This window comes from Anguilla anguilla, chromosome 15 (assembly GCF_013347855.1).
Source record: "Anguilla anguilla isolate fAngAng1 chromosome 15, fAngAng1.pri, whole genome shotgun sequence".
NCBI lineage: Eukaryota > Metazoa > Chordata > Actinopteri > Anguilliformes > Anguillidae > Anguilla > Anguilla anguilla.
This window is the reverse complement of record NC_049215.1, coordinates 5,847,900-5,860,802: the sequence shown is the minus strand read 5'-3', so window position 1 is coordinate 5,860,802 and position 12,903 is coordinate 5,847,900.

Below are 12,903 nucleotides of genomic sequence, written 5' to 3'. Positions count from 1 at the left end.
GAATGATTTTAGCTGCACAATGTCAAAATCTCTTTAAATATTGACAGTCTACCACTCTTAAAAAGCAAAAACAAATTGTTCTTGCCAGTTTTGTGCTCAATTAACCTCACAACAATTTGTCTTTGATAAAGCTCTGGCCTTATCAAAATGAAAATCTCTAAAGGCTAAATCATCGAGGTTTGGAATTGGGTGATCAATTTCTGCCAGTGCAGCTTAAGTGCATTGCTTGCAATGCCCCTGCAAAGGCTATGGTAAAGTGCACAAAACAATTACAGATGTAATGTGCACACACAGTTGAAGGCGGCTTAATTTACCAAAAGGTTACAGATCTTACATCGAGGACTGTTGAGTCTTTCAGGAAACAAACTCAAACAGAGCACCATATAGAGAGGCATGGTCAAGTTCTTTTCCATTGACTATATGTGTCAGTGTTGTCGGGCAGTAGCCTAATGAAAAAGCTACTGCTCCTATGAAGAAAAGGTCAGACAGGTGTATGGATGTCCCCTGTGCAAATTAAAAAGTGGCAAAACTCCATCCCTTTGCAAGGAAGCCTTGTGGCTTGGAAGATCTTGAAAGATGGAAAGCTGCAAAGTTGTGACCGTTTTGTACACATGAAAGGTGGTCTTGAGGAATCCTAGACATATAGTTTTTTTGTCATTTATGACCTTAAGTGTGGCCATGTGCATCTTAGTCTCACCCAAACTTGCAGTAACATACAACTCGTTAGCACATTGTTACAAGTACATGAGACAGTCGCAAACACGCCTATAATTGTGCCTATAACCTTTCCATTTATTTGTATAAGTGGTTGCTGGGGTCAAGTGATGTAAACCAGGTGGTCCTGGGGGTGGGGTTACACCCATGTGATTTCTTTACGAGCTCAGGGAAATGCACATGCGTGTTGGGAAGATAGGTGTAATGATGGGCTGATGCAAATAGGTTAGCGCAACTGTTGCATATTTCTGCTGAAAGACGCAGTGTTTGTGGCGTTCTGTGAGTTTGCCTTGTTAAAAGGAGTTCCGCAGTCAAGAAGAGCTCCGGTGTCGTGTGTGATGAAGACGAAAACGCCGGTTCGTTTTGTTTTGTTGATTTATCTCCATGACCGTAACCACGCCACATAGCCGCCGAAGGGAGAGAAACTGAACTAAAGCAAACCCTAACCAGCGTGAGCTGTCCGCCTGTGGGGCGAAGTCGGACCGCCCAGTGAAGTCGCAGGTAAGGCCCACTCTCAGGACCTGGTTCGACGCCAGCAACAATTATTAACTTTCTTTTTAGCGAACACTGCTGCACACATCATTTTACGTTGCAAACGTTTCTCACATCAGTACTAGAATACATAACTGGCCAGTGGAGAACGCGTTTGTAACAACATGAATTGCTCATGCCATACGGGCTTTAAGTAAGTAACCTCCTCTTAAGTTACTAGAAATCCAGTCTGTGGTGTGTAGAGAGTGTCAATCCATGCCTTTTGTCTCTGTGTGACCCCCTGTAATTAAGTGTTCCTGTGAATCCTGTATTTTGTATAAATGTCTTACCTGTTTGTGTTATGTATGCACCTATTGTGGAAAAGAATTTCCTCCTTGAGGACAAATAAACTATCTTTGTGGAGCAAGGCAGAATGTTGTATTGAGACTGCTTCCTGGTGTACAATGCGATGGGCCACATTTTGGCAAATGCCAAACAGTTTGGCTGTCTGGACAAATGTACCACATTCAATTTTGAAAACTATCAACTGAAAAATCTTGTTCATTGTGGGAGAAGTCCTCCAGTTCTGGTTGCTAAAAGACTCCAGGAAAATAAAAACACAGAGGTTCAATCTAAGGAAGTGTGCTCACTTTCCACTAAACCTCCAAGCAATGCATATATTGCTGAAGGAAACATCTTGCTGTGGAGTAGTTTCGGTCTTCTTTGACAGTGAACGATGCTCCTGTGATGAGTTCACAAGTGTGTCCTGCTTCCTGAGTCCTTGTGACTCATGCCTGATTGGGGCATTCATAACAAATGCAAGGAAGAGAAATCTGTCTGAAGACTATCTTAAACAGACAGCCATTATAATTAAATAAAATATATGGTTTAAGAATTGCATTTTCTATTCTCAACTCATTTTAACTGATACGGTAAGTTTAAAAAAAAAAATTTAATTTAAAAAAAAAAAATCGTTATTGATATCCCGGACAATGGTTACAAACTTGTAATACCTGATCTGGTCATTTTACTGCTGTTTTTGTTGTCTGTGTTGGTCTGAAATAGTAAATTCCATGACCTTGTTGTTTTACATTGTTAACTTAATTTTATAAGACTGATTAAACGAACTAACCACCCAATAGAGTAGTGTGTCACTAACCCATATCCCATAACAAAGTAACCTCCATTAAATGGTAGTGCTGTTAACCTCTGTGTGTAGCCATTGTAGAATTATGATTTATATTATTCCTCATATTATGCAAATTGTTTTAAGCGAGCTTATGCATGTATTCATTATCATAACCAATATATATCCTTTATTTCCAAACCATTGTCGTCTCTGTTATTTCACCGAGCTGCACTCTACAGACATGCAGAATTCTGATTGTTGAACTCCTTTGTTCTTGAAGTTTTATTAAACAATAAAATTAGATGAATAAAATCAGGAAAGATCATACATCGGCAGTCATCTCGATCACAGCAGTTAAATGACTCGGTGTTACTCGAATGAATGAATGAAATATTACAACGCACAAGTTCATTATTAATTCACAACATGGCTTAACTGGCATGACTTAACTGAACCGAGTGGGATAGGATAAGTGAGGGTTTCATTGTGTTTTAAATACACTTTGATCATTTCATATCCTGGTTCCAAATCAGCATGGGTTTCAGTTGAATTGCTTAATAAGCAGCAAAACAGCAAGTCGATCCCCATGTGACATGGTTGTAACAGCTACGTATAGGAGGGTATAGAAGACGTAAAACCTGGTTTTCACCTCACACACAATTAACTGCCAAAGAAATTACGTAGTGAAGCCTAGAGAAAATCAAGTTTGGCTGAAAAAAGCTTTCTTTACTCTTCCCTATTGACACGGCTACATTGATAAAACGTGTTAATTTAAAACTCGACCAAACCACAATATCAATCCTGCATACCGTTTTTAGCAGTAAAGGAAAAAAAACATGACCTTTGTAATTGATTGCGGCACCTTAGTGAATGTGTAAAAACACCATTTGTCTCGTTGGCGTCTATAAAAGCCCTGCGAATCCTTGGTAAATATGGCCTCTGCTCTGAGCAGGTGGGTGGTGAAGGTGCAGATCACACGCTTAGAAGGACCTGAAAATAGCAATAAGCTGTAACACAATTGCAGTCCGCTTCTCAGACTCGACTGACACACCCCCAGCAGCGAGTCTCCTCCCACTTCGGCGCACAGCATCTCAGGAAACGACCAGATGGCTTAGGGCCGTAAAAATCTACGAAGAAAACGCAAAACACCATGCACTGACCTGAAAACAGCCCTAAGTATTAGAGATACAGGTAGGTCCAATCGTTCAACGGGTTACCCTTTCCAAGACTTTCAAAAGCTTACTGTAACCAGCAGGGTTTGAACCTGTCTGGGTAAGTCTTTACCACCCACCCAATGACTTACCCACCTAATGCTTTCTTTTTTCAGCTTCTGTTGAGACCGTTGTTTTTATACCCAGTAATTTTAAAATGATGATGCACATTTGTACCCACTCTGGTACAAGGAATTATTAAGGTACAAGAAATTCAAAATATTAAACCAAAAACTCTACTTTAAGCATCTCAACACCACAGTTTGAACATTATAGAATAGCTAAATTTCTTAAATTAAGTTTTACAGACATGAGCATTTATTCTTAATTTTTGCCTTTTTTTATGAAGAGTTAAGCATGCAAAGTTTAGGGGTCTATTTCAAATTGAAATACTGCTTGATGGTCCTTGCATATAGCATTCTCCAACTCTAGGGTATATATTGATTTCAATGAATATGATTTCAAAGATGGTTGAATTTGAGACACCAAGCATAAGAGGGCCATCTCTGAAAAATATGCATTCTTATGCCCAAATCAATTGTAGGGAGCTCCATCTTGTGGACAGACTGGGTGCTATAAAACAATGCCATGTTAATTGAATTAGACGGCTAAACATTGGAAGTTGCCAATTTTTACTGTGAAGAGAATGAAATTACAAAACCTATTTAAAACAGTTTTTCTTTTTTTATTTAGTTCCAACTAGTTTATAGCTCAGTCATTTAGGTGGAATGCAGAGGCAAATCCAAAATAAAAATATTGTCTGTTCTGAACAAACTGAATTAAAAATTCTGTTTTAGCATGTGGCTCAGTGAACTGCAGACCTTCAACTTTTGATTAAAACAATAGCAGTTAATAACCAATGTAAAGGTTTAGTGGAAAATACAATTTTAAAAAATACCAAAAACTGCCATTTACTTAAAAAAAAAAAAAAAAATTGCTATAGATATATGATAAGACTAGGGCTGGGTATCATTAGAATTTTCCCAGTTTCTACAGGTACTGTACTTCACCGAGTGCAAACACATTTTTCTACTATAACAACTTTTTTTTTAAACAACAAAATTAAGTATTTAACCAAATAAGCCCCCCACTGTGATAACACTTTACATTAAGGTTCCATTTACAGCTAACATGAGTTAATGCATTATCTAACCTGAATAAAGAATCAAGTAATCTGTTAACATTTATTCATGTTACCTAAGCCATTAGCAAAGGTGGAACAGGTGCAAGAGGCTGAGCAAGTTGGTTTCTTTGGTGTAAGGTGGGACTTCCTAGCGTTGCCCAGTATATCTCATAGGGATACAATATCAGTGTATCCAGAAAAGTAATCTATCACCTTAATATCACTTTTGGTGTAGCAGGGACTGGGCTGTTTTGAGGTTTTAACACGGTGGGCAGCAAAATATATTTGAGGCCTGTCAGTTTAACACTGACCTCTAGGTGCATATGGAAATCTGTGAATGGCAAATTCTGCGGAAATATCAGGAACAATAGATATGCAGTTGCAGCAGAGATCCTCAGGTTCTTCAGATCTAGTGTTCAGGCTTCATGGAGTACTCTCGTGCTGGGTGCTCTCTACTTTTTTGGTAAATGGAGAACCTAGACAGGCTGAGATTCTTCTCCTCGTGTGTTCTTCTGTACATTCTTCGCCGTTGTAAACAGAAGGGTAATTTTGTGGTGGGCGCGGGGCTCAGCAGGCCATTTGGTCTTATGTTTGGAAGTGCTGAGACGGCAACAGAACTGAGAGCTCAACCAACCAACACCCCCGCCCCCCCCCGCCCCGTCCCCCGCCCCATCCCCCACTAAGTCCAGGCACTTACTGTCACAGGTTCTGACCGACATCACGCCCCTCCTTCCCAGAACGCATTTATAAATGTATAAAACAGCATCTAAATAGAGGAAGTGAGGAGGGCTACGTGGAGCCTTATCTGCGCTTGGTGACGTACCTTTCCATGTGCGACAAATGTCATTCTGCCTGCTGGTGCAGCCAGCCGAGGCTGTTGCGCAACCAAACTTTCACTGTCTTATGGAAAATAGCATTCTTTGTGAGTAAAAGAAAGCCATTGTGGGTTTGTTTTTCTTTCTTTTCTTTTTTTTTAACACTGCAGAAAGCCCCAGTTAAAGCAAACACCTGGCTGCTTCACAGCTGCAGCCACAGCTCCAGACCACATATCACGACTGCACTTATAATTGTGTTTGTGTGTCTCAACTACCTTCATCTTACTTTGGGAAAATTCATTTCTCTAATAATAAAATGCAAAAAAAAAAACATTTTAAAACATATTTGTATGCTGTTTTTTTCTTTCATCCAACTTCTAAAGGCCCAATTTAATATTAATATAATTATAATTAATGTGATGTTTATGTTCATGTCATCTCTGCATCATTTTCTTTAGCGGGCAAGCGTATGGCTCTTACCAGCTGCTTTTCATTTTGTAATCCACCAGTTTTTACTACTGGCATTTCACCTGAATTTTATACTCAATAGACCCAGGAAGACTGTAGTGACTGCGTCTTATAGCCATGTTATAGCTGCACAAAGACAGGGTAGCTGTGTTGTGGTCCTTACTAATGTTCACAAAATTAATTACTGTTTTTTCTGATAATTTTACTGTTATTGATTATAAATGGGCCTTGTGTCTGTGCTTTCTTGGTTCTCCATTTTGTGGAGAAAGGGACTTTGTGTTTGCTGCAATCAAAGGGCCCATACATGACACCCACGCAGGAGGACTGCTGTGGGTGCTCTGAGCACAGCCCACATGGACTGCAGCACTCTGCGGGGTGGGGGTTGGGGTTGGGGTGGGGGAGGGGGGAGGGGTTGTTGGGGCAGGGGGTGGGGGGGGCTCCATTGGTCTGCTACAGCACGGCTCATGGAAACGTGGTCCTGTGGGTGAGGTACGTTGGGCTCCCTTGGCGTTTAGTGCCCAGGGCGTCAGGCTGGGGCTTGTGCAAGGTGATGGTTCTCACCACAAAAAGAAATATGTTTCCCTACACATTTTTTCTGATCCACAATAAAGAATGTTTTTGCAGGATTTTCTCTTGATCTTTCTAAATCATTCACATCACTGGATTTTGCAGTGACAAAAAAAATGGAGATTCACATGTGTGAAACCATTCTTCACCCGACTGTGGGTTTATAACATAGTGCACAGTGGAGCTTTCTGCTAGGTTGAGGTTTCCTGACTGATTGACAGCGGGAGAAGCCAGGAAATTCAGCTGAAGTGGAATCTTCAGGGTGGGCGAGTGTGTGGGGGGGGATCCAATCCTCAACGGAACCTGACTTAATTGCTGTCTGGCAAACATCAGAAACCTAGCAGAGCTGGTTGCAGGCGAGGACATTTGGTGTGTGGGGGAAAAAACAGATTAGATTTAGCCTTTTCTTGTCTTTGTTTTAGACCTTTTAATTGTTTTTTGAGACTTTTTCTTAAAAAGTACCTGTGCTTCCCATTTCATTAGCTGCCTTGATTGACAGGTTTAATAAAACCAACATATAATCATTTCATTAATAATTACTCCAGTAAAATGGTGACTAATGAAATAGGCTTGTTTAATTAGTTTTTCTTCAGTAAAACTAAAAAAAATATTGAGACCGAACTCATTCCTAACGTGAGAGACAAAAACAAAATAAATCTCGTTTGTAATTTTGAATTTCTTTTTTCTGTGCACTGATGGGTGGGAGTATCTCTTATTAGCAGGCCTGGGACTGCATTAGCAGGAAACGGATGCTGGTAATCAGGCTCAAACCCCTGCATCATTGGAGGCAGCCCCATACAACCCATTCCTTGAAGGAACAGAGGCCATTATCCCTCATTAATGTAGCAAGCGTGCTGGAGGAGGAAGAGTGCATGGTTATTACCGCCGGTGAGCGTGGGTGGCGCTCTGAACCACGCGGGACGGCGTAGGCGGCCAAACTCGTGCTGTAAACCCCCAGGCCCCGCCTCATCCAGTCAACCAATGGCTACAGTTCCTGGAGGCTGTCAATCATGAAACAAACACCGCTATAGGCCGCCTGCTGTTTGCAGTGGTAGTCTGTTTCTTGTGAGTCCAACAACATAAATATGAACACACGGTGGAGATTCCAAGATGGCTGGGATGATGATCTGATAACCATAAACAAAACCGCATACGGTGAGCTCCATAATGTTTTGGCCACCGACATATATGTGTGTGTGTGTGTGTGTGTGTATGCATAAGTTTTCTCTTTTGGATCTATGCAGCCACAATTTCAAATTTGTGATCAAACAATTCACATGTGATGTAATGTATTTATTAAAGATGTTCCAAACAGTTTATTTTGGTAAGCCCAAGGTTTGGCCTATGTCTCTGACTATTTTTTGTTTTCTTCTAATTTCTTAGCCTCATAATAGCTGCCTTGACTTCCTTGGCAGAGGTCTCACCTCATGCTGACAATCATCAATAACAATCAAAACACCTGTAAAGCGATCCCAAACAACGTGCCTTGAAATGGTGGAACTATGTATAAAAAGTGCTGTAATTTCTATGTGGTCAAACCAAAATGTATTTAAAAAATACGCTTTAATAAAATCTGAGAATCTGCACGTTAACCACATGTGAGTTGTTTGATTACAAATATTAAACTGTGGAGTACAGAGCAAAATAAAAATAAAAAGTATATATACATGTCTTTGTCCCAAACATTATGGAGCTCAGTGTATCTGTGGACCTTTCAGATTGTGTATAACAGAGTGGCGCAGCAGAAATGCATCACAATCACACGCACACCCGGAGTCTGTGAGACGCCCACAAGATTTTATCAATGACCACAGCAAGCAACCTGCAGCCCCCAGGCCTTCTATCTCTGTCCCTATCTCTCTCTGAGTGTGTGAACGTCTCTTCTCTGAGGCCCTGGTCTGACTGCAGCCAAAACAGATGAAGGTCAGCGCCCGTGATCGAATTGCCTGTACTGTAACTGCGGCTGCAGGCCGGCTCAACCACCCCCCCACCCCCCCCACAGCAGGCGCCGTGACCACGCCGCCTGTCCACTTGCTACTGTTACCACCACTTGATTTTTTTTTTTTCTCCTGCGTACGTTGGATATAAATACCACAGATGCCCCTTATCCAAGCAACTGGTTACGAGTTTGAGTCTGGCAGGGAACTCTAAAAAGGACTCCCAAACTTAGTGGAGAGAGTGCAACAACCTAAGCTTCTTAAATTTCTGTCAAGTTAACCATTTGGAGCCTGTACGTTCATTTAACCAAATCCATAGCAATTATATGCCATTAATATATTTGATCGTCATCAGAAACTATTGGAATTATTGGTTGGTAAATGTATAATAAACATGAAACATATTAATGGTTTGTACTGTTTTTGCCTTAGAATAGGTTGTGTGAAGCCAGGAAGGGAGTTGGAGTGCTGTCCACCAGGGGGCAGCGCTACCCTTACTCACAGGTATGGCAGCAGCTGTGGCTTGTTGTATCCACTACAGCTTCTGCCCATTACCTGTGGAGATGTGGCAGGAATTAACAATCATTTTAGCCCAGATATGATTTAAAATATGTGTGGAATTAGCTTTTACCTCTTTCTGACTCAACTGAAGCTATTAGGAAATAGGCTCTGTTATGACCCTCCCTTTAGACCCCAAGGTATTTCAAAAGAAAACAGTTGTTACATTTGGAATTTGACAGAATATTAAGTAACTTGCTGGAAGCAGTGGAATCCCTTCCTCACTGATTTCAGTAACCAAAGAATAAGGCTTCACTTCGGCGCATTGAAATTGTTGTTTTGATTTATGGCATGGTAGGGGAACCATGGCCCTTGGTTATCCTTTTCAGGATAATGAGCTTTTGCAGTTGGCACAGATTCAAATGAGATTTGGCGTTCCACCTAAAAACACTGTTTGGGTTTTTTCCAGCCACTAATTTCATCCAAACCAGCGTCGTACCACCTACTACAACTTTTAAAAAAAATATTTAAAAATTTACATTTGATTATTAATACATTCACACCTCTGCTAACCATTGTAGGTACATCGTGTCCATTGCAGTGTTTGTTGATTTTGTCACAATATGCCAATGGGGAATCACCAGTTGTGCCTCTCAAATTTCCACTGTGTTAATTGCCCCCATGCAGGGGCCACATGCAAGCGTCCAATATAGTACTTTCCTGTGAGCCAGCATTTGCACTTTAGAAGCCACACACTTCTGCAGCAGCGCCGGTGAGGATGGGAGGCAGACGGCCTTCAAGGGCAGGAAATTCACCAGCAGCTTGTGGAGCGGTTGGGCAACACAGAACCCACCATACTCCTGGCGAGAGGGCGACAGCCACCCTGCCCACCCTCTGCTGTCAACCGCGGGGTGCGCTCATCGAGAGCTGAGGTGTAAACCTGAGACTGCAAGCCTGGAGCCCTTATCACTTCTTCATCGTTCTGAGAAATGGCTCAAGCATCATTAGATTAGATTCCCTTTTTAAAAAAAAAAAAAAAAAAACAATTGATAGCTTTCAGTTTTTTTTGTTTTCCAGTTCAAGCAATCATTTTGGATTCTCCATGGGTGCTGTATAAAATGTGTTTCCGTCAGAAAGCGAGCTAGCCTGAGCAGGCTCACTGCTGGGAGTGGAGACTGCAGCCTCTCCTCCTCAACCCCCCCCCCCCCTCCTCGCCCACTCTCAGACCTCTAATTGCTTGTAATGGCGCAGAGAAGGTCAGCGGAGGTGTTTAGCACAGGGCCCAGGGAGCCTAATGACCATGTAGAGGCCGTGTGTGTGTGTGTGTGTGTGTGTGTGTGTGTGTGTGTGTGTGTGTGGGTGAGAGAGAGTTTGTGTGTGTGTGTGTGTGTGTGTGTGGGTGGGGGAGAGAAAGAGTTTGTGTGTGTGTGTGTGTGTGTGTGTGTGGGGGTGGGTGAGAGAGAGTTTGTGTGTGTGTGTGTGTGTGTGTGTGGGTGGGTGGGTGAGAGAAAGAGTTTGTGTGTGTGTGTGTGTGTGTGTGTGAGGGTGAGAGAGAGTTTGTGTGTGTGTGTGTGTGTGTGTGTGTGTGTGAGAGAGAGTTTGTGTGTGTGTGTGTGTGTGTATGTGTGTGTGCATTCCCAACCACACAACCCATGGTCCTGTCCCCTTACCTTGCCCTCTTCACACAGTGTTCTACAGGAAGACCCCTAAAGCTGCCACCGTCGAGTGCAGTCCTGTGCCTCAGTGAAAACGCGCTGTGCAGTGGTGCAGCATTAACTTTGATTGTTCGGTAGAATTCTGCCAGTAAGCTTTGTAATTATGTGGACGAAATACACAACTAAAAAATCAAACAACTATCGTTTGCTAATGATTGAACGTTCCTTGACAGTTGAACTGGGGGGGGTTGCAAGCTTAGATTATATAGCACCACCATATCTGAATTCTGATAGTAGGAATAGCATAGCTGGGTTTGTATAATTATGAATAACCATATGCATGCAGCTGGAAACACACACTTTTTTATCTAGCTTTTATTGTCATTATAATAACACAGTTTCAAGGTTTAGGTAAAACTTAATAAGTTAATTTAGCATAATTTAATATTTTTATTTTGTTAACATATTCATGAAAAGACCAATGCTTCTGTCTGACTCTCAACACTGACATTTCCCTAGCTCATTTAGCTCTCAGCCTGGAATTGTTCATTAAAATGATTCAAAATGGCTGTGAAAGACATATTTTCATTTTAAGAAAATGCTACATAGTATCATGAAAAACATGGCCAGTGTAGTTTTTACCAAAGTTATTTAAAAATGGAGCAAATTGTTGAGTTGGATGGGGACTCTTTTCAGTATGTCAGTGCCATGCATTTGTACAATATACATTTGATTCTTTCTACATATTGAAAAAGCAATTGCTGTAAAAAATGTTCTTTCAAGTACAAACGCCAGGTTCATTGTAATGATGAATTATGACCAAAGCAACAGTATGTCTCCTTGACTTGTTTTAATAATTGTTTGGACAACAATGTGGTTCTATGACTACCTGGATATTGGCTATCTGCCATTGGCGAAATACTTGTTAGTAGGATAAATTCATTGTAGATTTCTTTTCATAGGATATTGTTGATTATATGAAAGAAAAAATAAAATTATGCCAACCTTACACATAGTAAAAATACTGGAAAAGCAGTGTCAATTAATATTCTCGATACCCCCCAAAATTTCACATAGGATGTGGCGTATTAAAGGGAGCTGAGCTCCCCTGTAGATCACACCCAGACTGCACACACAGATCTGCCCACGCCCGCACCCATGTGATCGCACAGACAAGAGCAGCCCGTGTGTCCGCATGCCTTTTCTCCCATGTGGTCTTTCGCTCGTACACACACACCTATACCACACACACGCAAACAGACACATACGTACACACGTACGCAGGCAAAAACAAGCGCGCGCAGTTACCTCTCTCTCACACACGCACACACACACACACACACTTCAGACCTTACCACACGTCTGGAAATACACATGGGCGCACACACCCTCACAAGATTTGAGTCACTCCCTCTTTCTCTCAGAATCTCACACAAGTTGTTTAAGCGCACCACACCATCTTTTGCCCTTTGTCACACATTCATGAATTGTTTTTTCTTCTACACTGTATACACACACATACACACGCACGCGCACACACACACACACACACTTCAGGTCTTGCCATACTTGTAAACACGTCTGGAAATACACATGGACACACACATACACACACACACTTCAGACCTTACCACACTTGTAAACGCGCACACGCAAACACACGCACACTGTACACACACACACACACACACACACGCACACTGTACACACACACACACACACACACACAGGCTCCTCTCACACGCATGCACAGCCCCACCCCCACCACCGGGAGCTCTGCCTGCGTGTGGGCGTTGTTGCGAGGAGGGGAGGGCTTGGCTGGCTGCGTTCAGAATAACAGGGTGTCTCTGGCAGCTGCGTGCGAGAGGCAGGCCTCAGCGCTGCGTGGGCGCCTTCATCACAGGGCGAGGGGATGACAGGCCCAGGCGTGGGCTTGTGGTCCAGCCATATTTGTTACTGGACTCAGTGGATGTTTGTTACTGGCCTGAGTGGATGTTTGGTACTGGACTGAGTGGATGTTTGGTACTGGCCTGAGTGGATGTTTGGTACTGGCCTGAGTGGATGTTTGTTACTGGACTCAGTGGATGTTTGTTACTGGACTCAGTGGATGTTTGGTACTGGCCTGAGTGGATGTTTGGTACTGGCCTGAGTGGATGTTTGGTACTGGCCTGAGTGGATGTTTGTTACTGGCCTGAGTGGATGTTTGGTACTGGCCTGGGTGGATGTTTGGTACTGGCCTGAGTGGATGTTTGGTACTGGCCTGAGTGGATGTTTGTTACTGGACTGGGTGGATGTTTGTTACTGGATTGAGCAGT